This window comes from Geotrypetes seraphini, chromosome 9 (genome assembly GCF_902459505.1).
Source record: "Geotrypetes seraphini chromosome 9, aGeoSer1.1, whole genome shotgun sequence".
Lineage (NCBI taxonomy): Eukaryota > Metazoa > Chordata > Amphibia > Gymnophiona > Dermophiidae > Geotrypetes > Geotrypetes seraphini.
The window spans coordinates 147,766,944-147,792,042 of record NC_047092.1 but is presented as its reverse complement, the minus strand read 5'-3'; the positions used below and the strand labels follow the sequence as shown (position 1 = coordinate 147,792,042).

Here is a 25,099-nt window from a genome sequence, read left to right as displayed (position 1 = left end):
CCCTTCCCTCCTCCCTCTATCCAACATTAACTCTCTTCCTATCCCTTTCCCTCCTCCCCTTCCAGCAGCATCTCTCCTTCTAACTCCCTCCAAGTCCAGTAACAGCTCTCCCTTTATCCAGCAGCTTCCCAGCCTCCTACAGTGGCTTCCTCCCCTTCCAGCAGCTCTCAGTACTTGCCTGCAGGAAGTTGCCGGTAAATCACTGCCCTGGCAAGTAGGAGAGCTGTTGGGAGGGGAGACAGCCACTGTGAAGGCTCCCCAGGATCTTGCTCACACACGCTGACCATCTCCCTGCACCTGTATCTGCAGCTCTCTCCGTTCCACTTGCAACTTCCCCGCGGCCCTCTTCAGCAACTCGGCAGGGGCGGCAATCAAGACAGGCTGCCGACGTCGGGACCTTCACTCTCTGAGTCCCGCCTATTTTGTTTCAACTTCCTGTTTCCTAACAGGCGAGACTCACAGAGGGAAGGCCCCGACGTTGGCATCCTGTCTTGATCGCCTGAGGCTGGGAGGAACAGCAGTTAGCAGGAACCGCAGTCGGGAGGAAATTTAACTGCCGACTTGATCTCGCTGGCCCTGTGCGGACCGGCAGAAATTTTCTGCGTTCCGGTCCGCGGACCGGCGGTTGAAGAACAGTGGTTTAGTACAGCTGCAGGTTGAGCATAAAGGGGTAGATTCAGTAAATGATGCCCAAGGTTAGGTGCCATTATGATCCATGCTAAAACAGTATTCTGTAAAGGGTGCCATGCAGAATATTTAATATATGTATTTAAAAGACTAGGGCCCTCTTTTACTAAAGCATGCTAATCAATTTAGCGCACGCTAAACGCTAACACGTGCATTTTGTCTATTGATGCATTAGCATTTAGTGCATGCTAATTCGATTAGCAGTCACTAATCGGTTAGCGCACCTTAGTAAAAGAGGGGGTTAATAGTCTGCCTAAAAATTACGCGGATTAGAACTGTACATATTGGGGTCCTTTTACTAAGGCACACTAGCCATTTTAGCGTGAGCTAAATGCTAATTCATCCATTATATTCTGTGGACGCGTTAGCGTTTAGCGCGCGCCTTAGTAAAAGGACCCATAATAAATAAACATAGTAGAATTGCAAAACTGTAGTGCAGTTTTTAGTGCCAGCCACAGCAGTAACAGCTCTAATGCTGATAAGAATTCTATGAGTGTCGGAGCTGTTACCGCCGCAGCCGGTGCAAAAAAACACACTACAGTTTTGCAAAAGGGGGAGTAAATGATCACCTATACAATATTAATTGACATTAAATGATATAACAAAGAGCTCCTTTTACAAAGATGCGCTTGCGTTTTTAGTGCATGCACTGGATTAGCGCATACTACCCGAAAAACTACCGCCTGCTCAAGAGGAGGCAGTAGCAGCTAGGGCGCGCTATTCTGCGCATTAAGACACTAACGCACCTTTGTAAAAGGAGCCCAATGTTTCTCCTATTAGACACAACAAAATACCTGTTTGGCCGTACTCTTCTGATTGTGCTGTAATCCTATCCTATATTTTTATGGCGTTCTTTTTATTTTAATTATTGTCTTGTAAACTGCTGCGATCTGTCCTAAGCTATGGCGGGACATCAAATTTTTAATAAATTTATAAATGTAATGAAATAAAATTATAAAATAATATAAATTAAAAAAAAATATATTGTATTATTCGCTCCATAAGACGCACTTCCCCCTCCCAAAAGTGGGTGGAAATGAAGGTGCATCTAATGGAGCGAATATACTCCCCACTCTCTTTCCCCTGGTACCTTTTTTTAAAATTCCTGCAGTCCAGGCAGGCAGTCAGACACCCTTCCCCCCCGTACCTTTTTTTCTAAATTCTGGCGGTCCAGCGCTGAATCTCCTGCCCCTCCCTCACTGGACGGCTGCCTCCATGCCTTGCGGCAGCGGCTGAATGAAGCACAGTGCAGGTGTGAGCTTTTCGCCACCTGCCTGATCCCATGATGCTCACTGAATGACTGCTGCACCATTCATTGAGCATCGTGGGACTAGGCAGATGGTGAAAAAGTTATGCCTGCATTGTGTTTCACTCAGCTGCTGCCACAAGGCATGGAGGCAGCTGTACAGTGAGGGAGGGGCAAGAGGTACCGCGTCGGACCGCTGTAATTTAGAAAAAAAGGTACCGGGGGAGGGGAGCTGTCTGCTTGCCTGCCACAAGGCCTGCCCTGTACCCTGTCCCGGCCTACCACTAGACCATCAGAGGGGGGACAGGGTACAGGTCACAGGGCAGACCTAGTGGCAGGCTGGCAGGGTACACCATTTGCTTTATAAATTTTGTTTTTCTTGGTTTTTCCTCCTCTACACTAAGTACGACATATGGAGTGAAAAATGCAGTGTATGTGAGTATATATATATATATATATATATATGTATATATATATAATAATTCTCTAAGCGTGCATGCGCACTTAGGAGGCTGTGGGTACCTGACATGTGCTGTGTCTGTCCGTGGCCGGCGGCTTAAGCGCATGCGGCAGCTTGGCACACCAGACGGCAGGATGAAGGCGGTGCGGAGCAGCGCTGGCGGCGGCAGTGTCCGGTAGGGAACACGTCGACGACTCCCCCTCCCGCACCAAACGCTGCCGCTCCTGTTTGAAGCGGCCTGCTGAGGTTCGCGGCCGGCTGTAGCGAACCTCGCAGGCCGCTCTCCACATGGAGCACATTCCCTCTGATCGCGTCAGAGGGAACATGCTACCATATGGAGAGCGGCCTGCGAGGTTCACTACAGCCGGCCGCGAACCTAAGCAGGCCGCTTTGAACAGGATTAGAGCGGCAGCAGCGGCAGGAACCATGGATGGATGGAGGGAAGGTAAGAACGGGAGGGGAAGCGAAAAAAGAAGGGCTATGGAGCAGGCAGGAAAGGGGGCTGTTTTGGTGGGAGGGTTGTGCTGAGTGCAGACAGCAATCATGGGGGGGTGGGGGAAACAGAAGGGGGCCACAGAGCAGGCAGGCATGGCACAACAGGGGGCCACAGGGAGAGGGAAAGGGGGCTGCTTTGGGGGGAGGGATTTGCTGGGGGCAGATAGCAATCGGGGGGAGGAACAGAGGGGGGCCACGAAGCAGGCAGGCATTGCACAACAGGGGGAGAGGAAAAGGGGGCTGCTTTGGGGTGATGGTTGTGCTGGGGGCAGACAGCAATCATGGGGAGGAGGAATAAAAGGGGGCCACGGAGCAGGCAGGCATTGCACAACAGGCTAGGACCAGACCTGGTTAACTGACTAAAAACTGTTGCAACCTGGCCACTGGCCACGAACTGACTCTTGGGCCCTGCAAGTCACAGGCCCATTTCCAAGGCTTTTGTTTTGACTAAGAGACTATTTTTATTCCTTTCCCTGAGCCTGTGAAGTAACAGGCTCAGGCCTTCTGCGTTAATATAGAGCTGTGTTATACTTTACTGGTGTGTCTGGCTGTGTGTGCGCACAGACGTAACCTCAGAATCCGCTCAAGCAATCAGAAGCAGCATAAAACCATCATCGTAGTAATGACCTCTACATACAGCAATGTTCAGAACAGACCAATTAAACGCAGTATAAAACAGTTATGGTAGTAGAAGGGAACACAGTAGCTAAAACAATTATTAAGGATCCATGTCTTTGTTATAGAAGCATTTTACCCATTATGAATCTGTTGCAATAGTGGTCCATGCTGTGGCTGCAGAAATGGACATAAAGCATGAACATAGCTCAGGGATTTGAGAGAGATAGTTCTAAAACAAATTAGGACAGAAAGGAAATAAAATTAAAAGTGAAATCAAAATAGCGAAGAAGCTGGGAAGTTTGTTATTTTGAAGAATCTAATGCAGCATCTTGCAAACTTTTTCGAGCTGGGTCACACCAAACCTAGTATCGCCGGCTCGAGACACCCGGATGTGCGCTGGCACCGCCATCAGCGCATGCACAAAGGCCTTTCAAACTGGCCTTGCGCCGAGAGAAGGACCCACGCTGGAGAGAAGGGCCGGTAGAGAAAAGAGGTGCCGGCGTCAGGAGATTGCTTACAGGACGTGCCTCTCTTCACGAGAGGCGCGTCCTGTAGACAATCATCCGGCGCCGGCACCTCTCCTCTTCCCCAGTGTACCGCGGCACACCTGAAATCTCATGAGGTACACTGGTGTGCCGCGGCACACAGTTTGCGATACACTGATCGAACATAAGAACTGCCGCTGCTGGGTCAGACCAGTGGTCCATCTTGCCCAGCAGTCCGCTCACGCAGCGGCCCTCGGGTCAAAGACCAGCGCCCTAACTGAGACCAGCCCTACCTGTGTACGTTCCGGTTCAGCAGGAACTTGTCTAACTTTGTCTTGAATCCCTGGAGGGTGTTTTCCCCTACGACAGACTCCGGAAGAGCGTTCCAGTTTTCTACCACTCTCTGGGTGAAGAATAACTTGCTTTTACGTTCGTAGGGAATCTATCCCCTTTCAACTTTAGAGAGTGCCCTCTCGTTCTCCCTACCTCTTGTTTTAAAGGGATAGCTTTCAAATTTGCCTGCTTGGGTGCAAAGCCCACAGGTGTTTTGTGTGGTTTTTGACCTTTGTAAAACAGGCAGAACATATGCATCTCTGTGCCTTCACAGTCTGGGCAGCCTGTTATAAAACAGCTCTCCCTGTGGACGCTTGTTTGGGCGCAATACGTTTTTCTTGTTCCTTAAAGTTAGCTATAAGCAGTGTGTTTGGGGACTCTAAAGTCAATGGAAAATAGGAAACAGATTAAACACGGGTTTTCCCTTTTCTCAGGCTGCCAGGAGTAATGTCAGTGATGTTAATAATCATTACCTCAGCACTCACTATTAAAACACTTGTCGCACTGTATTCTAAGTTGTTAGGGAAACACTGACGCTTGTTCATAAGAAACAATGAAGTATCTTCTAGACTGTAAGTTAAGTATAAAGTCTGGCACTTATCACCTTTTATCATCTTGCTGCTCCATTCTTGTCCCTCCCCCCTAACCCCCCCCCCAAAAAAAAAACCACCCAGTACCGCAAGTAAGGCGGTATACAAGTCCCAATCCTTTTTTCTTTCCCTTACTCTATAGAAAGGCACCAGGGAGCCGCTGCTCAAAACCTAACTCCAGCATTAAAGGTGATTACTGTTGGTCTAGCACAGGGGTAGGCAATTCCGGTCCTTGACAGCCGGAGCCAGGTCAGGTTTTCAGGATATCCACAATGAATATGTATGAGATGGATTTGCATGCTCTGCCTCCTTGAGATGCAAATCTATCCCATGCATATTTATTGTGACTATCCTGAAAACCTGACCTGGCTCCGGCTCTCGAGGACCGGAATTGCCTACCCCTGGTCTAGCATGTAGGTTAATTTGTGCAGAATGATCAGAGGGCTCTAGCGCAGGTATAAACGTGCACACTGAAGATTGCTGCAACATTAGAGCTCTACAAAATAGCGTATTTTACTATTTCGCTAATTACAAATAATGCAGTTGCTCACCTGTGGCAGGTGTTATCCAAGGACAGCAAGCAAATATTCTCACATGTGAGTTACGTCATCCATGGAACCCAGCACAGACAGTCGAAAAGTGTACTGTCACTTTAAAACTTACCGCCCATCCTGTGCATGCACAGGTGCCTTCCTGTCCAGCGTTGGCTCACAGGACCCTCAGTTCAGTAACAAAGCTAAGAAGCTAACTAGAGGAGGAGGGAGGTTGTGAGAATATCTACCTACTGTCCTTGGATGACAATTGCTACAGGTGAGTAACTATGCTTCATCCAAGGACAAACAGGCAGTTTAATCTCAAATATGGGAATCACTAGCTACTAGAATCATGCCTCTGAGAAGAGGGTTACTGATAACTACGTACCATGAGTCTGGCAAAAACCAAAAAGGTTTAGAGGGATGCAGCTACTACTAAGCGCTTCATAAATACTCTAGGTGCCGATACCAGACCAAATGGAAGCACCTTGTACTGAAAGTGGCGTGTTCCCACTGAAGAGTATTTCCTGTGAGCAGGTAGTATAAAAATATGGGTGTATGCTTTTTTGAGGTCTAGAGAGCAGAGCCAGTTATTCTTCTCTAAAATTTATTTATTTATTTATTCATTTTTTTAGCCCCTCCTCCCAAAGGAGCCCAGAACGGGTTACAAAGTACATCCATAATAATCGAGACAGGACAGAGATGACATAATTTACATAAATTACAATATAGACATGACAATAAAACATAAGCACTAAGTAGCATCTGGTGAGATTAGGTGGCGTAGGTGCGTTGACTGAGTGGCATTTCTGGGTGAATGACTTTAAGGCGCTGGGTTTGTAAAGAGGAAGGTTTTCACGGCCTTCCTGAAGTTCCAGAGTCCATCTAGCGATCTAACAGATGGCGGGGGGGGGGGGGGGGAGAGGGGGGTGCCAAAGTCTGGGTATGAAATGTGAGTAGGAGCGTTTACGGGCTGTTTCAGTTTTGAGGGAGCGGCCAGGAGGTATGGTCAGTCCTTTTTCTTCTTGGGACCTCTGGTCACTTTGGGAAGTAGATTTGTAGTTTAGTTTTCATGTAGTATGGAATCATTTCATGGAAGGTTTTGAAAGCGAGGACCAGGGCTTTGAAGGTGCAGTATTTTATTAAGGTTCCCAGAGAGACCGTGAGAAACTTCTCCTTCACCAAGTAGTTGTTGAGAGCTCGGAGTTCTAGAATTGGACAGATGCCTCCGGTCTTTTTCGGTAAGAGGAAATATTTGAGGTAAGATCCTCGGTTCCTCTCTTGCAGAGGAACTTATTCTATGGCATTGAGGAGTGGAAGGGCTGAGAGCTCCTGGTGAAGGAGGGTCCTTTGCTGAGAGTTGAAAAGAGACTCTCTTAGGGGGTGGTTTGGAGGTTTTTCCTGTAAACGAAGGGCATAGCCCTGACTCACCACCTGAAGGGACCAGTGATCCAATGTTGTTAGGCTCCAGCGTTGATGGTAATGGGTAAGTCGACCTCCTATGGGTAGAGTCTGAGAGATGCTGACTATGTTCTCTAGGAAAAAGTCAGGTCAGTGAACCCACTATTTACAAAGTCACACTGCAGACTGCACAGCATACCCTGAAGAAAGCCACAGCATGGTGACTGAAACATCGATTTCTACCTGACAGAGATGCAGTGAGACCCGGAAACCTGCGACAACCTCACAGTACATATTCAATCACTTATCCGATTTCCATGTGCAAATACGGAGAGCAAGCAAGGTATGCACACATGTCTGTATGGTTTGAATCAAACATATAAGCTGTTACTCAATCATGCTTCTGTGCCCTATGCCATTTACACAAGTAAAAAAGTTTCTTCTGGATCCCAGTGAACACTGGCTCATGGCTCCATTTTGTCCTGATTGGCTTATTACTCTCTCTTTATAAACAGATTTAGTTCTTCAACTTTGAAAAAAATTCCAGCTAATTAAAAAAAATACCACAGTAAATCTACTTCATTACACTATGCAGTAACACTTCTGTGCACAGAGCGCCGATTTGCCAATAACATAGAATAAAATTCAATTTACTTCTACTCACTTACAAAGATCTTCATATTGGTGAAATGAAATATCCTTCACACTTGCAACCAAACACTCCATCTCATGGCTTTCGCTGTCAACCACAAAATCTACTACATTTTCTCCCTCCTTTGATTATATGTTATGACGTCGCATGAGACATGGCATTTTTCTTTCAGGCCCCAGTTCTGTGAAATTCTTTACTGCTGTATCTGAGGAAGTTTGACTCCCTCCCATAATGTAAGCAGGACCTTAAAATCATTTTTTTGAGTTAGCATTTAGCCCATAATATGAGTAGGATGATGAGGATTGGTATCTATCTGCCACACTTGATTTATTCCTACCTTACCTTCCTTATTTCCACCCCCTTCTTATGATTATAGTTTTTATATTGTAAATTACCTTGGTGATACTGAAAGATGGTTAAGAAAAATGCAGTAAACTAAAGTATGTGTAATTGGGTATCTATGTGTTGTGTGTCTCTATGTATATGTCTCTGCATTTCTATATAAGTGTATATCTGTGGTTATATTTGTGTGTGTTTTGGTATTAGTGTGCTATCTGCATAAATGCTATTGACCTGATGGAGCTCAAGAATCAATAGTAAAGCTCTGTAGTTTCAGTGGATTGAACTGTAGTAAAACATGCTATAAGTTATATCAGTGGCCTCAAACTCGCGGCCCGGGAGCCACGTATGGCCCACCAGGTACTATTTTGCGGCCCGCGGTCTATACTAGTGCTGTCTGTACTAGTGTTGCCTGCTCTATGCAGTGTCCTCCGGCTTCCCCCTTGGCCTCCCTCTCTTACCTTCAGATAATTACCGCAGCCTGCAGAGGGGATCCTTGCAGGCCGCCGTCATCCTCAGGAGCACGTTCACTCTGCCGTGATCCTGTCCCTGACGTCAGAGGAGGGGCGGGACCGCAGCAGAGGGAACGTGCTGCTGAGGCCGATGGCAGCCTGCAAGGAACGCTACAGCACCAGCGAACCTCTCTGCAGGCTGCGGTAATTAGCTGAAACTAAGTCCGGGAGGCCAGGGGGGAAGCTGGAGGACACTGCAAAGCAGGGGGGAACATGCAGGCCTTCGGGGGGGGGGGAGGAGATTTATAAACTATAAAGAGTTTTACCTCATGCAAAATTGTCATTTTTTAAAATAAGACATTAACTATTTTTTCTGCGGCCCTCCAATTACTTTCAAATCCAAAATGTGGCCCTGCAAAGAGTTTGAGTTTGAGACCCCTGAGTTATATTATGGCCTTCTCCACGCAAGACTGAATAACATTACAGGATGCCCAAAAAAAAAAACTTGGGATAATAGTTTAACGCCTGGTGAGTAATACGTGAAATATGAAAATGCAAAACATTACCCACTATCATCTATTATAACACTTTTAATGCCGCTGTGATCTCACGTGAGAGGAAGTTAAGTTTTCAAGGACTTGAGATCACAGCGACATTAAAAGACTTACCAGTATAGTGGGTTCTCTGAGGAAGCCGGTCTGGCGAAACGCATCAGAACCTGGAGGAATTGGACACTTTTCTGAGATGAGTACTATTCACCATTTTATATATTTTTCTGAGTTTGGATCGTTCACTGACTACTCAAGTAATAAAAGTGTAGTGATTGAATAAAAAAGGCACAGCCTATGGGGTATCAACCCCGCTCGTGATCTTTTAGGGGAGAGTGTGGCGCAGTGGTTCAAGCAACAGCCTTAGCACCCTGTGGGATGTGGGTTCAAACCCACGCTGCTTCTTGTGACCCTGGGCAAGTCACTTAATCCCCCCATTGCCCCAGGTACATTAGATAGATTGTGAGCCCATCGGGACAGACAGGGAAAAATGCTTGAGTACCTGAATAAATTCATGTAAACCGTTCTGAGCTCCCTTGGGAGAATGGTATAGAAAACTGAATGAATAAATAAATCTTTTTACCATCTAATTGGTCCTGAGCACTTTTCACACTTGGAGTAAGCAGTGTTATAATAGATGATAGTGGGTAATTTTTTTTGCATTTTCATTATCATTACAACCTGATAGTGATTTTAAAAAGAGGGTTTCCAATTGTTGAAGTTCTCAAATGGATACAGTTAATGATTCTTTGGAATTTTGATGAAGTAGATATGTTGTAGGCTAATTTCCCTAAAAATGTTGAAATTTTTGGTTTGATTAGCTGTCGCAAAACCTGTCTAGGTAGCAGAATGCTGTCAGTCATTTGAAAATAACATCGTAAGGACCAAACGAAAAATATCTAACAGGATTTCCTTAAACATGAGATCCTTGACATGCTTTCATAACAGCACTTTTTGTTGTTATCCGGAGCGTAGTGATTATAGGATGTGCTGTTGACTATAGAATTCATTTATCTAATCTTACATGAGTACACGTCAACTGTGGCATAGGAAGTTAGATGAAATCCTTTGAATATATCAGAGCTGAAAAGGAAGTGGCATGAACTACTGTGCTATTGCTAAGGAACCTCCCACATTTACCAGACGCTGAAGAACACAGAATATGATACTAAATAGAAACAGAGAAAAATGAAGGCAGAAAAAGACTATGGAGTAGATCAGTGTCTCTCAAACTTTCTCGAGCCGGGGCACACGAAAGGTAGTGGCCACGGCTCTAGGCACCCGGAACTGCATGGACGTTGCCGTGATGACATCACGCGCATGCATGATATCATCATGTCGACGTCATCACATGCGCAGAAGCCTTCCAGATGGGCCCTGAGATGCCAGTAGGGGGTGCCAGTAGGGAAGAGGGCCGGAGAGCAGGAGAGGTGCTAGCGCCAGCTGATTGCCTACAACAGTGTTTCTCAACTACTTCAAGCTAAGTACCCACTAAGTCTAACAAATTTCGACTGTACCCCAACCACAGACCTCCCAAGCTCTGCCCCAGATCCCACCCCCTTTACTAACTGTAATGCAATTTTTTCCATTCATTTTTCATATACACACAATATACACAGCAGATATAAATTCTCAGAACTGACACATTTCAATCACTATATTAAAAATAAAATCATTTCCCCTACCATTGTTGTCTGGTGATTTTATTTTTCTGTGCTTTTAACTATGTTCCCAAGGCCTTCTTATCCATTGACTGTTTTTCTCTACTTCTTAACTTTCTGCCATGCATCCATCTTTGGCATTAACTTAACATTGAATTTTTCTTCTTTCTTCTCAAAATCTACTTTTCCATGTCTTCCCTTCCCTTCCTATCTCTCTCTCCTTCTTTCCCCATTTCCATGGTCTGACATCTCCTTCCCCCCCCTCCCAGTTGTCCAACATCTCTCTCCTTCCTTTTCCCCCTTCCCAGTATGGCATCTCTCTCCTCTCCTTCCCCATAGTCTGGCATATCTCTCTCTCTACAACTACTACTATTATTATTTCTATAGCACTACCAGACTCCCCTCCTTCCATTCCCTGGTCTTGTATCGCTCCCTTCCTTTAGTCATCTCTTCCCCCCCCCCCCCCCGTGTAACATTTTTCTCTCCCTTCCTCCTTTCTGCCCCCTGCAGTCCATATCCCTTCCCTTCTTCCTTTCTGGGCCCCCTCTCAGTCCAACATTTCTCCCTCCTTTCCACCAGTCCAGCATTTCTTTCTCTCTTCCTTCATGCTGCTTCTCCTCCAGTCCTCCTTCCCTTCCCCAACCAACTTCTCTCCATGAGTCCAACTTTTCACTTTCTGCCCTCTTCCCCTTCCCCCGAGTGTGACATTTCTCCTTCCCTCCTTTTTGTCTTTCCCATCCATCTCGCCCTCTCCATGAGTCCAACACTTTCTGCATCCTGCATGCTTTCTCTCTCTTTCCTTTCCTCTTCCCTCGAGTGACATCCCTTCTTCCTACCCCCAACCCAATATGCTCCCTCCCCATGCACCATTTCTCCCTCTCCTCCACCCCATGTTCATTTCTCCCTCTCTCATCACTCTCACTCTTCCTACAACAATTTTCTTTCCTTCCCTCCTCGAATCCCACCCCACCCTCAGTACGGCATATGCATTTTCCCTCACCCCCTCCATGTACTTCTACACCAGGGGGGCCACCCCAAAGGCCTGCATGTTTCTCCCTTCTCTCCCAGTCTCACCTTTAAAGCTAATTACGGCAGCCTGCTGAGGATCGCCGGTGCTGTAGCAAACATAGTAGGCTGCCGATGGCCTCCGCAGCATGTTCCCTCTGCCGCGGTCCCACCCCTGACATCAGAGGAGGGGTGGGACCGCAGCAGAAGGAACGTGCTGCGGAGGCTAATGGCAGCCTGCTAGGTTCGTTATAGCACTGCACGCTGCCTTAATTAGCTTTAAAGGTGAGACCGGGAGACCAGGGAGGGAAGCTGGAGAACACTAAAGAAAAGGAGGTGAATCGGGCAGCACTATGCAACGCTAGCACTGTACCGCATAGGCAAGTCAGCTGGCAGGCACCTCTCTTCCTCCTCAGTGTGCCGTGGCACACTTGGAATCTCAGGAGGCACACTAGTGTGCCCCGGCACAAAGTATGAGATACATTGGAGTAGATATTTAGATAACGGTGGCACTAGAAAAAGTTCAAAGAAGAGCGGCAATCCAATTTTGGCAATCCATTTGGGGTCAAATCAGTAGGATATTGGAAGCTCCATTGGCATTGACATATTATGCAGTGCTGTTTGGTAAGTTATTAATGCCCAAGAGTCCAATAATGTCACATAACAATAAATTATTTCTCATCATGACAGGAGTTGCCATTCAGCTTATTATGAAGAACTGGGACAGGTTAAACTACAATTTCTGGTGGGAAACCTTGTGCCAAACATATAAGTTTGAACGCATGAGTTCAAAGCATTTGGGACATTATAAGAAGTTCAAAGAAATTTGGGACCCATTAAAAAATTTTTGCAAGAATTGATTATTAGTTTTGCCCTTTTTGATTTTGCACATCCAGGATGGGGGTGGGTGGGAGGGGGGATATGTATTTAATTATTAATTGCTTGTAAGGTTGTATATCTTGATCATTTGTGTTATCCTGGGTGGGTGGGGTTGGGGAGGGGAATATGTATTTACTGTATCATTTGATGGTATTGAATGCTGTCTAATTTGTTAACTGTTTGAATAATATGTTGCACTTTCTGCTGGTTTTAAAAATGAATAAAGATATTTAGAAAAAAGAAGAGCAGCTAAGATGACAAAGGGGATGGAACTCTTCTTGTATGAGGAAAGACAAAAAAGGTTAGGGCTCTTCAGCTTGGAAAAGAGATGGTTGAGGAGAGATATGATTAAAGTCTACAAAAGCCTGAGTGGAGTAACAGGTACAAGTGGATTGATTTTCACTCTGTCAAAAATTACAGACTAGGGGATACTTGATAAAGTTACAGGGAAATGCATTTAAAACCAATAGGAGGATATATTTTTTTCACTCAGAGAATAGTTAAGCGCTGGAACGTGTTGCCAGAGGTTGTGGTAAGAGCGGATAGTGTAGCTGGTTTTAAGAAAGGTTTGGACAATTTCCTGGAGGAAAAGTCTATTCTTGAGAAAGACATGGGGGAAGCCACTGCTTGTCCTGGATCGGTAGCATGGAATGTTGCTGCTCCTTGGGTTTTGGCCAGGTGTTGAGGACCTGGATTGGTCACGGTGGGAACGGGCTGCGAGGTTTGATGGACCATTAGTCTGACCCAGTAAGGCTATTCTTATGTTCTTATGGTTAGCTAAATTAGCCCTGGATATTCAGTACCAGCCCATGAGTGGACACTGGCACTGAAACTCTTAAAAAGCCCTGTGAATCCCCCGGCCCCTTGATATGGAGCCCTCCAATCCGCCTGTTCTCGCTCATGCCAAGATGAATCCTTGATATCTGCCCCTTCCCGATTATGCAACCCGTTTCCCCCATCCTTCTAATATACCCTGGTAGTCCAGTGGGGTGGTGGGAGCAGGAGCGAAGCCTACTTGTTCCCATTCCTAGCGGCTGCCATTCAAATTTGGCTACTAAAACCTCTCAGATACCTTGCGGTACTTGGGCTTCATTCCTGTCTCCCCCCCCCCCCAGTGCCGCACCACCAGGATTGTATTAAAATGAGGGGAAAGGGGTTGCATGATTAGGGAAGGGGGTGGAGATCAGGGGCTTCCATCTTTGGGGGTGAAGGTAGGTGGATTAGAGGGCTCCATGTCAAAGGAGGGGAGAATCAGAGGGTCTTCTAAGAGTTACACCCTCCCCTATTAACTTGCATCCTCTAAGATTTTGATAAAAACTCAAAACCAGGATCATCACAAAAACATCTTATAAAATTGCAGGTTAAAGTTTGTGCTGATGGTTTTTTGAGTTAGTGTGGCTATCGGGGCCCATTGTGCTTTAACTACAATTGCATTTTTGCTCCCCCCCCCCCCCAAAGAAGCTACTGCTCTAGGCGACCACCTAGTATTGCCTAATGGTCGGGCTGACCCTAAATTGGGTTCAAAACTGGTTGAGTTTATAAGCATACCCCCAGATTGTATATTTGGTGCCCAGATGTTTGCAATTTAATTGGCTAATGAATTCAAAGTGGACTGCTGGGCATGATGGACCACTAGTCTGACACAGCAGCGGCAAATCTTATGTTCTTATGTTAACCATTAATAATTGGATGCTAAAACTAATTGTTGACATTAATTGACATTAATTAGGATTTTGTGTGCACATCTGACTGCACTCTATTCTATAGCAAAGAAAAAAAAAAGCAGAAGATATATAGGCTCAAAACAATCTTTTATTAGTGTATTTAGTGGGAATGGAAGAGAGATAATTTTAGAATGTTTGTAACTTCCTCTACTGAAGTAATAAACTACAAAGGTACTAACTATCTGTTCTGGGAGCGGTATTATACTATTTGCTAATAATATGATAAGATTGAGTTTAACATGAGGTTGGGTTTGCAATATACTGATAAAATGGTGGCTTGGTTTAATTCCTAAGTGAAATATTTTGTAAAACAGAAATGGAAAAAAGCTCCTATTCACTGATGTACCAAGGGCGGGGCAGCGGGTGTGGTCCACTTTGGGTACAGGCAGTAAAGGGGTGCACGGAGAAGCTTACTGGCTGCGTTTATGGAATCTGACTCGATTTGACCCAGGTGAACAACCATGGTTCTCAAGGGCCATGATCCAGTTGCATTTTCAAGATATCCACAATAAATATGCATGACATTGATTTGCATATACTGCATGCATTGTATACAAATAGATCTTGTTCATATTCACTGTGAGAATCTTGAAAATCTGACTGGATTGTGGCCCTCGAGGACCCTGGTTGCCCACCCCTTATTGAACACAGTCACATGAATGTTACATCAGAAGCCAGCAAAGGAATGAATCTTCAAGACAAAGTATAATTTCTAGGAGCTTAGACCCTGAGACGGCTCCTGTGTTCTCACACACACACTTTCATTGTCTTGTTGGGTCAGAAAACTGCCTGGCGATATTTCGTACTCTAACCTTTACCCTAGTAAACTCTCTCAAGTCAAGGGGTCCAAAGAATTGTACACCAGGCTATGGAAAGTTATCAGTTTCTTCATGAGAAATGTAATCTTTTGATAGTGTTCTGGTGCTCACATGAGTGACTGCTGTTTGCACGCTTCCCAGAGTTCTTCAGCTTGACATTTCTATCCTGTCTCTCTTCACTGAAGCAATGGGGGCAGCATTCCATGCTGGTATCGTATTTTAGGCATCCACTTACCACTACCTCCATCCAAAGCCTCAGTAACATTTGTGGCCTTGTCTGTGGGGAGAAAGTGCATTGTAATCAGGTTCAGCCCAGGTGAAATGGAAGTTTGGATAAGCAGCACGATGCTGTCTTGACATCGTAGGCAGCGTTATTTATTTAGAAGAGCTGACAATGACAAGATATGAAGGCTTTTAACAAAGCTATAGATCCCTGTTCCATCTCTTCCATCATGCATTCCCTGTGCAGGTTGGAACATGTGACCCTACTACTGCAGTACAGTTTATTCTTACACAAAGATAATCATTCAGCCATGTTGGAAAAGAGCCAAATATGAAATGGGAGGCAAATCGTGCGCAGTTTGTGCCTCCTCTGTTTAAAGCAAGCAGTGTTTTTGTTGTTTCTTCTTTAACACAGTTTGGCATTACTACCTACTTTTACATCCAACCATTGAGAACCATCAAACTGTGCAAATTTTGTGTGAATATTTTGGTCATTTGAAATGTGAGTTCAAGGTAAATAAGAAATCTGTGAGAGAGCTCTCCAGAGAGCTTCCAAACCTTCCTCAGAGGATTTGCTAAGATAGACTTTTCTTTCAGTGGAAGGGACCACACAAAGTAAATCTTGTTTCTTCGGCAATTTAGGGGCACAGGATAGAAGGACTTTTCAGTTTGTGGAACATCTGTAGTGGAAAATGTACTGAGCTTATCTGTTCCAGAACATTCTTAGCAGAGACGCCAAGCACCCCTGAACATATAACTAATAATGGGATGGGATAGCATGATCTTCAAGGGAGACAATGATCTTCTGGTGGGTCACTCTCTTTCTGCTGTGCAATAGAAATTAGTTTAAAACCTTTATGAAAACATATACAGAAAGAACTTTAGAGTGACAAGTCAGCTGTTAGCAAGCCATATTAACTGTTGTGATGTCTGGCCTGAGACGATAAGAAGTCCCCTATGAATCTTCCTGTTTTAGTGTTGTCTGCTTCTGTGTTTCAGTGTGATATAGCTACATAGGATGAGGTGGATTATTGAAAAGTACTTATGCAGTCAACATCACATTCTGACTTCATAATTGTTTTTCATTAAAATTTCTAGACTGTTAAAACAGATAAATTTTGTCCATTGTAAGCTGATTTATCCGAGGACAAGCAGCCAGCATATTCTCGCTTGTTGGTAACGTCATCCATGGAAACTGGCACGGACAGTCAAAAAGTGCATTGTCACTTTAAATCTTTAAGACCGCCTGTGCTGCGTGTGTGCTGGTGCCTTCCTGCCCGACATCCGCTCAGTTTTCAGTTTTCCACAGAGCTGAAAAGCTGTTCTTTAGAATCTCTCTAAGCGTGTCAAACTTGTAAATTTTTTGTGCCTTCCCATTTTGGTTTTTCCCTTACGTTTACTCATATTTTTCTATTTCATTTATTTTCCTTTCAGTTAAAAATTTTGAATCTTTTTTTTTTTTGACCAATTTTGTTTTTTGGACCTTCAGTCTCCAGAAAACCTTCTGCTGTCGTTTCAAGTGAACTCGTTTCACAATCTGATGTAGTTTCTACGTTCTGTTAAAGAAATAAAATGGACCCCTGAAGAAGCCTAAAAATAGGTGAAACGGGTCCCCGTTGGGCAACTAGAACTGTACATTGCTACAACGAGATCACTGGAGCCAGAGTGACTTAAAGATAAGTGCTGGTTTCAGTCAATTTGTTATTTGGGCGTTTTGGTTTAATTACACTGAAGCACTTTAGACAATAGTATATTGCACTACAGTACAAGATATTTATAAGCTTTAATCATATTGTACTCGATGAAAGATACCCTTCTCTTGCTAAGCTACTGGGTAGAAACTTTGATGATTCACCAGGGCAGGCATCTGAGAGTACAATAAAGAAACAGAACGATAATGATTTACACAAGTCTTGTTTTGGAGCTGATTTAGTGATCTATTAGACTTGTTTCCATTGAGAAAGTTTGGAGTGTTATCTCAATTTGAGTCTCATAAAGCAGTTTGCTAATAAATAAATAATTGCTGTTTTGTCACATCAAGCCTATAATAATGAGCCTCAAAGACTTGGATGCAGCATCAATAACAATTCCTGACGTTAGACGTCACCTTTATTATCATTGACTCTATTCAAGCTTGGGAAAAGCAGAGCAGTGAAAACAAAAAAAAAACGTTCTAAAAAAAAACCTGTTCGTCAAAAACCCAAACTTCAAAATACAAACGCCATTGCTAAACTTGTGACCGTAGTGGTTTCCGCCGGTCTTCTCCTGACGCAGTGGCATGGTCCACGAAACAAGGCCCTTGTCGAGATCTGAGGAGCTTCCAGTCACAGTGGATTACAATGAATGTTGCTTATTCATCCAGTACTTTAAATCTGTTTGAGCGGCTATGGTCCGGATGAATGGTGTTAAAACAGAAACCAGGAGAAAAACCTCCACACACAAATTCAGATTAGAACCAACAAACCACAGTGGAGGTCCAAGACACTTGGTGTGCCTGCCTCAGGAGCCTTTGCCGGTGGATGGTGTCAACAGATAAGCGAATGGAATACTCTGGCCAAGTTTATGATTTTTTAAATATTTTTTCATCTAAACTAAGGGCGAATATTGCTGGTTTTGTGCACATTTAAGCCTGGTTTTGTATTTTGAAGTTTTGTAGTTATTGATTTTTTTTTTTACCGTTCTGTTTTTCTCAAGTTTGCATAGAGCTAATGATAATAGAGGTGGCTTCTAAAGTCAGCAATTGTTATTAAAGCTGCATCAAAGTCTTTGAGGCTTGTATAAATCATAATTATTATAGGCTTGATGTGACAAAACAGCAATTATTTATTTATTAGCAAACTGCTTGATGAGTATTAATTACAGTACTCTCCCCGATATTCGCGGGAACGGAACCCCCGCGAATGTCGAAAAACCGCGAATATAGTTTTTTACCTGGTGAGGCAGGAGAGGGCAGCTGGAGCGCCGGCGAGTGAAGGAAATCACTTGCGGTATACTCCAACCGCCTCTTCCTGTACTAAAGTCGGGCTACACCAATCAGGAGCTGCTTTAACACGCAGCCCGACTTTAGTACAGGAAGAGGCAGTCGGAGAATACCGCGAATGAGTGAAACTGCGAATTCGAGGGAGAACACTGTATATTTTTTGTAAGTTTTTGGTATGCTCCCTGTTTGTTGACATCTCAATTTGAGTAACCTAAATAAACCAACCGTAGTGGAGTATGTGATCCAATAATATACTAGAAAAAAATTCCACTATCACTTATTCAGAGAAGTGCACTCACTTTTTAGCTATAACGGGAAAAGGCCTCAGAAATGGAGCCTACGCACGGTCATAGACTGAATTGATCAAATTGATCAGCGTAGTTGTCTCGCTCCTTGCTCCAGTCATCGGCCAACAAAAACCCGTTTATTTAACTTTATTTCTAGAATGCTTCAATCTAATTCTATCATAATAAATTATTAACTTTATATTGTTTAAAACTTAGCTTATGTTCTAAAGCATTTTTATGAGTTTTCTTTTTTATAAAGCATTTTTATCGGTTTTCTTTTTTTATAAATTTTCATGCACAACTCTATATTCACTGAAAACAGTGCTGTAATTGTAACTTAGCTTCAGAGTGATACAGATGCCTCCCACATATGCCGCCAACGCGGCCAGCGTTTCGCGGATCTATCAAAAAAACCACTGCGTCAGGGCCGGATTCAGGGCATTCCAACAAATATTTACTACACTGTGCTATTCAATCAGCTATTTTCAGAATTTGAGTGCCATTTACTGAATCTGGCCCTAGGTCTATAACTCTGTTTTTACTATAGCTTTTATATAATTGAATAGGGAAGACATCTCTAGAAGCCTTTTCAGAGAGGGGAATGAAGGGAATAGGTAACAGTCATTTCTCGTTTTCAGTCCATAGGTACTGTGTGTTATGGTTCATAGTCATTCGCGCGCGAGACTTCAGGGCACCGACATTGCAGCGCAGACAATTCGGCTCAAGACCCCAGTGCGCCACCTAAAAAGTTACTTTTAAAGAGCTCCGACGTGGAGTGTGAGTGGGGAAACCCCCCCAGTTTACTTCATACTCTTCGCGCTGCCGTGGGGGAGGGGGGGGGTTGGAACCCTCCATTATAGAGTAAACTTAACTTTTTCCCGATTTTTTTAGGAAAAAGTTCAGTTTTCTCTATAATGTGGGGGGTTGCACCCCCCCAACGCCCCCCCCCCCCCAACGGCAGCGCGAAGAGTTTGAAGTAAAGTGGAGGGGTTCCTCCCACACACCCCATCGGAGCTCTTTAAAAGTAACTCTTTTAGCGGCGCACTGGGGTCTTGCGCCGAATTGTTGGTGCGCTGAAGTCTCGCACGCTTTGGTCCTGTCACCGTGTGTTATAGTAGTTGAGGCGCTGTATGTGAATTTATATAAATGTACCTTTTAAAATCAGTGTATCACAAACTGTATGCCGCGGCAAGATTCTGGGTATGCCATGCTGGCGCCGGCTGACTGCTTACAGGAAGTGTCTCTTGCGGCGAGAGGCACGTTTTGTAGGCAGTCAGATGATGCATCTCCGCAACTCTCCTCCTCCAGCACACAACCCCCCTCCCCCCTTCCGGCATAGTAATTGCAGGCTCAGGGCACCATCTGGAGGGCCTCTGCGCATTCTGCGCACTTCCGGATGTCCTTCAGTCGCGGCCCCGAGTTTAGTGTGTCATGGCTTTAAACAGTTTGTGGGACACTTTTATAAATGAAACGGTAATTTTTGTGCTGCCTGAATTAGAATTGTTATGCCATTTTTAAGCATTCTTTTCTGAATCTTGCTAACTTTTTTTTTTTTTTTTGTTCCTTTTAACATTTCAGAATGACGACTCTATGACCTCAGCAAAATACTGCTATGAACTCATGCGTCTCTGGACTGTCTCTTTCATACATCACGACTACGACCTCACATCTTCCTCAGTAGATGGTACGATGCATCAGGCTCAGTTCTGTTTACTTTACGCCCAGACCTCAGGAGTTAGTTGACTGAACTGCACATTCTGTGTTGTGCCAAGAAAAAGCACTGTGAAACCTGAATGAGTCCCTCTCTTGTTTCTACTTTTACCATAAGGACTCAGCAGGCCTCAGTGCACTGGTAATGTTCTCACCAACAACTCATGGTGAGAATGGATATAGTACTAGCACATTTTACACAAAGCATTCAACTTCATTTGCTGCTGAAAAAAAAAAAAAAGAAAGAAACCGATTTACAAATCATTGTTGTAAATTATTACATATAAAACTGTTAATAATGTTGGCTGGAGAGTATTAAATATTTAACATAGGTTTTTGTTGGGGTTTTTTTTTTTTTTAAATTTCTACATGTACTTTTTTCTAATTAAAAAATGAAAGTTTTGTTTCCTACAGCACATCTTTGTTGATGTGTAACTGAGGTATATTATGCTCTGTTGTAAACAGAGTGGGGAATTTGCTTAAAAAGGCTAATGAGAATAGAGTAGTATACTATTCTTGTTTTTAAGATTGTAATTCAGAAAATAATACAATATGAATTATAGGCCTGTAAGGCCTTGCTTGTTCAGCCTTATTTACTGATAACTGTCACTTGTAACATAATCTTGACCTTGAAGTAAGTTCTTTCCAACAAAACCAATTTTTTTTACCTCTTCTGTAAGACGATAGGCTCCTTTCACTAAACTGAAGATAAACTTACTATACATGGTACTCATGTCAAGAACTTGAACTTGCCAATTGCCCAAGAACATGAAATGGAAAAAAAAACTCTGAAATCAAAGTCTTCCATTGTAAATACTGTAAAAATGAACAAACAAGGAAAAACACAAACAATTGAAACTTGGATAAATTCTTCAAATCAGAACTCTCCCTGGAATGAGCAATGTGGATGTTTGTAAATTCTGGAAATCTTTATATACATAATAAACCAGAGACTGTTTACCTTTTTTTTTTCCTGGTAAGATGGTGAAAGTTGTCTTTCCACTGTTTGTTTTTGCAGGTCAGATTTTTGAATGAATATGTTTGTGGGGTTTTATCATGTATGGGCCCAGGTCACCTGCTATTGTTTTATATCTGAACCAAAATTCCCTTTTATAATCTTAACTCTTATCTATTCTTCACATATGAATACAGTGGAACCTTGGTTTACGAGCATAATTCGTTCCAGAAGCATGCTCGTAAACCAAATTGCTCGTATATCAAAACAAGATTCCCCATAGGAAGTAAGGGAAACTGCTTTGATTGGTTCCACCTCCTCCCCCCCCCCCGAGGCTACCGGCGCTGCTCCATTCTCCCCCCCTTGAGGAATCTGATGCTGTTCCAAACCCCCCCCCCCCGGCGATCCGGCATCCCCCCAGCAATCCGGCATCCCCCCCGATCATGTTGCCCCCCTCCACTACGATCCTACTTCTCCCCCCCCCCCCCGAGCAGTCAATGACACCCTTTACCCGACTTGGCACCGGTGCCCGAAGATCCTCCCTCTTCTGGCGCGGCTGGGCGGTGCGTTGGAGATCCTCCTTCTGGGCTGGGCTGGACTGGCTTTGAGCATTTGCGCATGCTCAAAGCCTTCTGGTCTCGCTCTCAATCTCGGAGAGAGCGAGACCAGAAGGCTTTGAGCATGCGCAAATGCTCAAAGCCAGTCCAGCCCAGCCCAGACCAGAAGAAGGAGGATCTCCGACGCACCGCCCAGCCCAGGCCGCGCCAGAAGAAGGAGGATCTTCAGGCACCGGCACTGGTGCCAAGTCGGGTAAAGGGTGTCATTGACTGCTCGGGGGAGGGGGGGAAGTAGGATCGCGGTGGAGGGTGGCAACGCGAGCGGGGGGATGCCGGATCGCTGGGGGGGATGCCGGATCGCGGGGGGGGGCGCTCGTACAGCGAGGCAAGCTCGGTTTACGAGGCACCAAGTTTGCGAATGTTTTGCTCGTCTTGCAAAACACTCGCAAACTGGTGCACTCGTAAACCGAGGTACCACTGTATTTGTGATTCCAGTCAGCTCAAGGAGATATGAAGATTTGGCCACACTCAACAGAGAAAGATACTTGCAGCTCTCTTGGACTGGAACATTGTTTGTTTAAAACTTCCTTGGGTTGATTTCAAAGTGATTTAACCAGCGAGAAATGGTTCTTGGTCAGCTAAATTGCCTTTTAGGGGCTAACTTGTCATTTTCAGCAGCACTTAATCATTTGGTGCTGCTGAAAATGTTTGCTTAGCATCTTAAGGTCCAGATTCTATAAACGGCACCAGTTTCAGTGGCCCCCTAAAAAACGGCCGCCGATCGTGTGTCAATCACACATCGGCGCCATTTATAGAATTGCGGCTGTTTTTAAAGTAGGCACCTTAAATCTAGGCCTGCATTTTACAAGTCTACATTTAAGGCGCCTGTCTTACGCCTACGGAAGTGCCTAGGGTCACCTAAGATCACTTCTGGAATAAGCCACACCTATGCCGTCCTTAAGTGTGCCTAGGCGCTTCTGTAGGCACTCGAACAGCGCCTTTAATATAGGCGCCGTTTGCCGCATTGATTTTTTTTTTTTTTTTTTAACGTATTCCGATTGTTTAGATAGCAGTAGAACACCTACCGCCGCCTAACTTTGAGACGCCATTACTAGAATCTGGGCCTAACTGAAAATAGGCTATTTTGGGGGCGTTCCAGGGGCAGAGTCAGCTCTTACTCAATTGAGTGCTGATTTTCGGCACTTAACCAGCCAGGGTAACCGCATAAATAGGATCGCACGTCTTTATGCGTGCCTCATAGCCAGTGAAGTGCTAAATATTGCACTTGACTGGCTCTGCAAATTTAGTGCCAAAGCCAGAACATGGCACAACATTGAATTTCCAGCATAACACTGGCAGCAGACAGCAAAACACTGAGCACAGCTGGCTGAATATTGGGGGTCCCTATGTCTTATCATTCAGGTTAAGGTATTAGCATGTATGCTTTACTGTACATGATATGAAAAGTGCTGCATCCATGGGTTTTGGATAACTGGGAGTAGCTAAGTAGAAACAAAAATCTCAAGAACTGTAAACAGTGATATTTCTTTATGAATGAGTTAGCAAAGAAATAGAAAAACAGATAACATGTCCTGTTCATGGCAAGACAGATTTTAGCTTTGATGGCAACTCCAGCAGTGGGGCAGTAGGGTGGTCTAAAAAACTTTATTAACACTTTTTGTTTGTCCACAAGGCAAGTTTTATTCCTTTATATAAAAAATGGAAGAAAAAAAACCCACAACATTTTACTTAAAACCTCGGGCCGCGTGGGAGCCCTGCTCCGCCCCCCGAAACCACAGCGACACCACTACTTGCTCAAAAGCAGCTCCTCTGCCACCGGGAGCTGCTTCATCTACACAGGCGACCTCGGGCCGCGTGGGAGCCCTGCTCCGCCCCCGAAACCACAGCGACACCACTACCTACTCAAAAACAGCTCCTCTGCCACCAGGAGCTGCTTCAGACACTCTAAAGGCCTCGGGCCGCGTGGGAGCCCTGCTCCGCCCCCCGAAACCACAGCAACACCACTACTTGCTCAAAAGCAGCTCTTCTGCCACCGGGAGCTGCTTCAGACACTCTAAAGGCCTCGGGCCGCGTGGGAGCCCTGCTCCGCCCCCCGAAACCACAGCGACACCACTACTTGCTCAAAAGCAGCTCCTCTGCCACCGGGAGCTGCTTCAGCCACAGCACTACCCAGCTCGACCGGGCCGGCGTGGGAACGACTGCAGGGACGAATACCGAACACAGAAACTGCCAATACCACCTATCTTAGAGGTGAGTGAGAATAACCACCAACACCACCAGGAATTCACTCTAGACCACCAACACCAAAACCTAAATAAACAATTACTAGGTGACCCAACTACAAACAGGAACTCAACCAGCCTATATACCGAGACCCTACAAAGTCCCAGCAAATCCCACAACAACTTCTCTCAGCCACACACAGAATGGATACAAGCACACCCAAACTCATCCTTGCTATACTACTACTATCCCTCTTCATAGACAAATGGAAAACAGCAGGATACCACACACAGCCAATCCCAATCATTACAGTACCACACAAATCCGTCCTACAAACCAGGAAACTCCAAACCCCTAGAACCTTGATCCTCTGCTCACCATCCAACCAAGCAAGCATACCCACAATCTGGGGAAAAAGACATACAACAAAACCCAAGATAAGCTCTCAAAGACCTCAGACATCACAAAAAATACAATCAAATATAGCTCCTACCCCCTTCCCACTCACAAAAATCTCACAAATAGCATGTTCATACTTAAATATACGATCGGTAGGTCCAAAAACAGAACTAATCAAAGACTGGCTAATCAAAGACAACTTAGGATGCCTCTTCCTTACTGAAACCTGGCTCATATCCGACACAGACCCTCACATTACTGAAATTTGTCCCAAAGGATACAAAATTGAACTAATATGCCGAGCTAACAGAAGAGGAGGAGGGCTAGCAATTATAGCAAAAAACAACTTCAACATCAAAGTCCTAGCCAAGCACTCCACCCCCCATCTAGACCTTCTAGCCTGCCAACTCTCTGACACCACCCTTACAGGAAATCTAAACTGCCTTCTATGCTACATCACCCCAGGAAAATGGAACAACGCTAAACACGAGCTAGAAGAGTTCATCCTCCAGAATTCTCTTTCCTCTACAAACAATCTGATCCTTGGTGATTTAAACCTCCATCTAGAAGACCACACCTCAAAACAAGTAGTAGATATTATATCTTACCTCAGTACCCTATCGTACCAGATCCTCAATCCGGAACCAACACATGAAAAAGGTCATCAACTCGATATTGCAGCATACTCATCCCCAAACCTCAACTCACAAAACATCCAAATCACCAACGGCACCTGGCAACCCACCCTATGGTCGGACCACTTTAAATACAACTTCACTATCAACTGGGTACATAACAAAAATAAACTCACTCCCCTCA

At 44.7% G+C, this 25,099-nt stretch overlaps 1 protein-coding gene across 1 annotated transcript in view; it reads left to right on the top strand.

Annotated features, from left to right (window-relative positions):
• Positions 1-21,083, top strand: part of IRS1 (insulin receptor substrate 1) — a 151,743-nt gene extending 130,660 nt beyond the window's left edge. Inside the window, exon 2 of the mRNA XM_033959068.1 lies at positions 19,994-21,083. The gene's annotated coding sequence lies outside the window, so the exon portion shown is untranslated. The remainder of the gene's footprint in view (positions 1-19,993) is intronic.
• Positions 21,084-25,099: the final 4,016 nt, after the last annotated feature.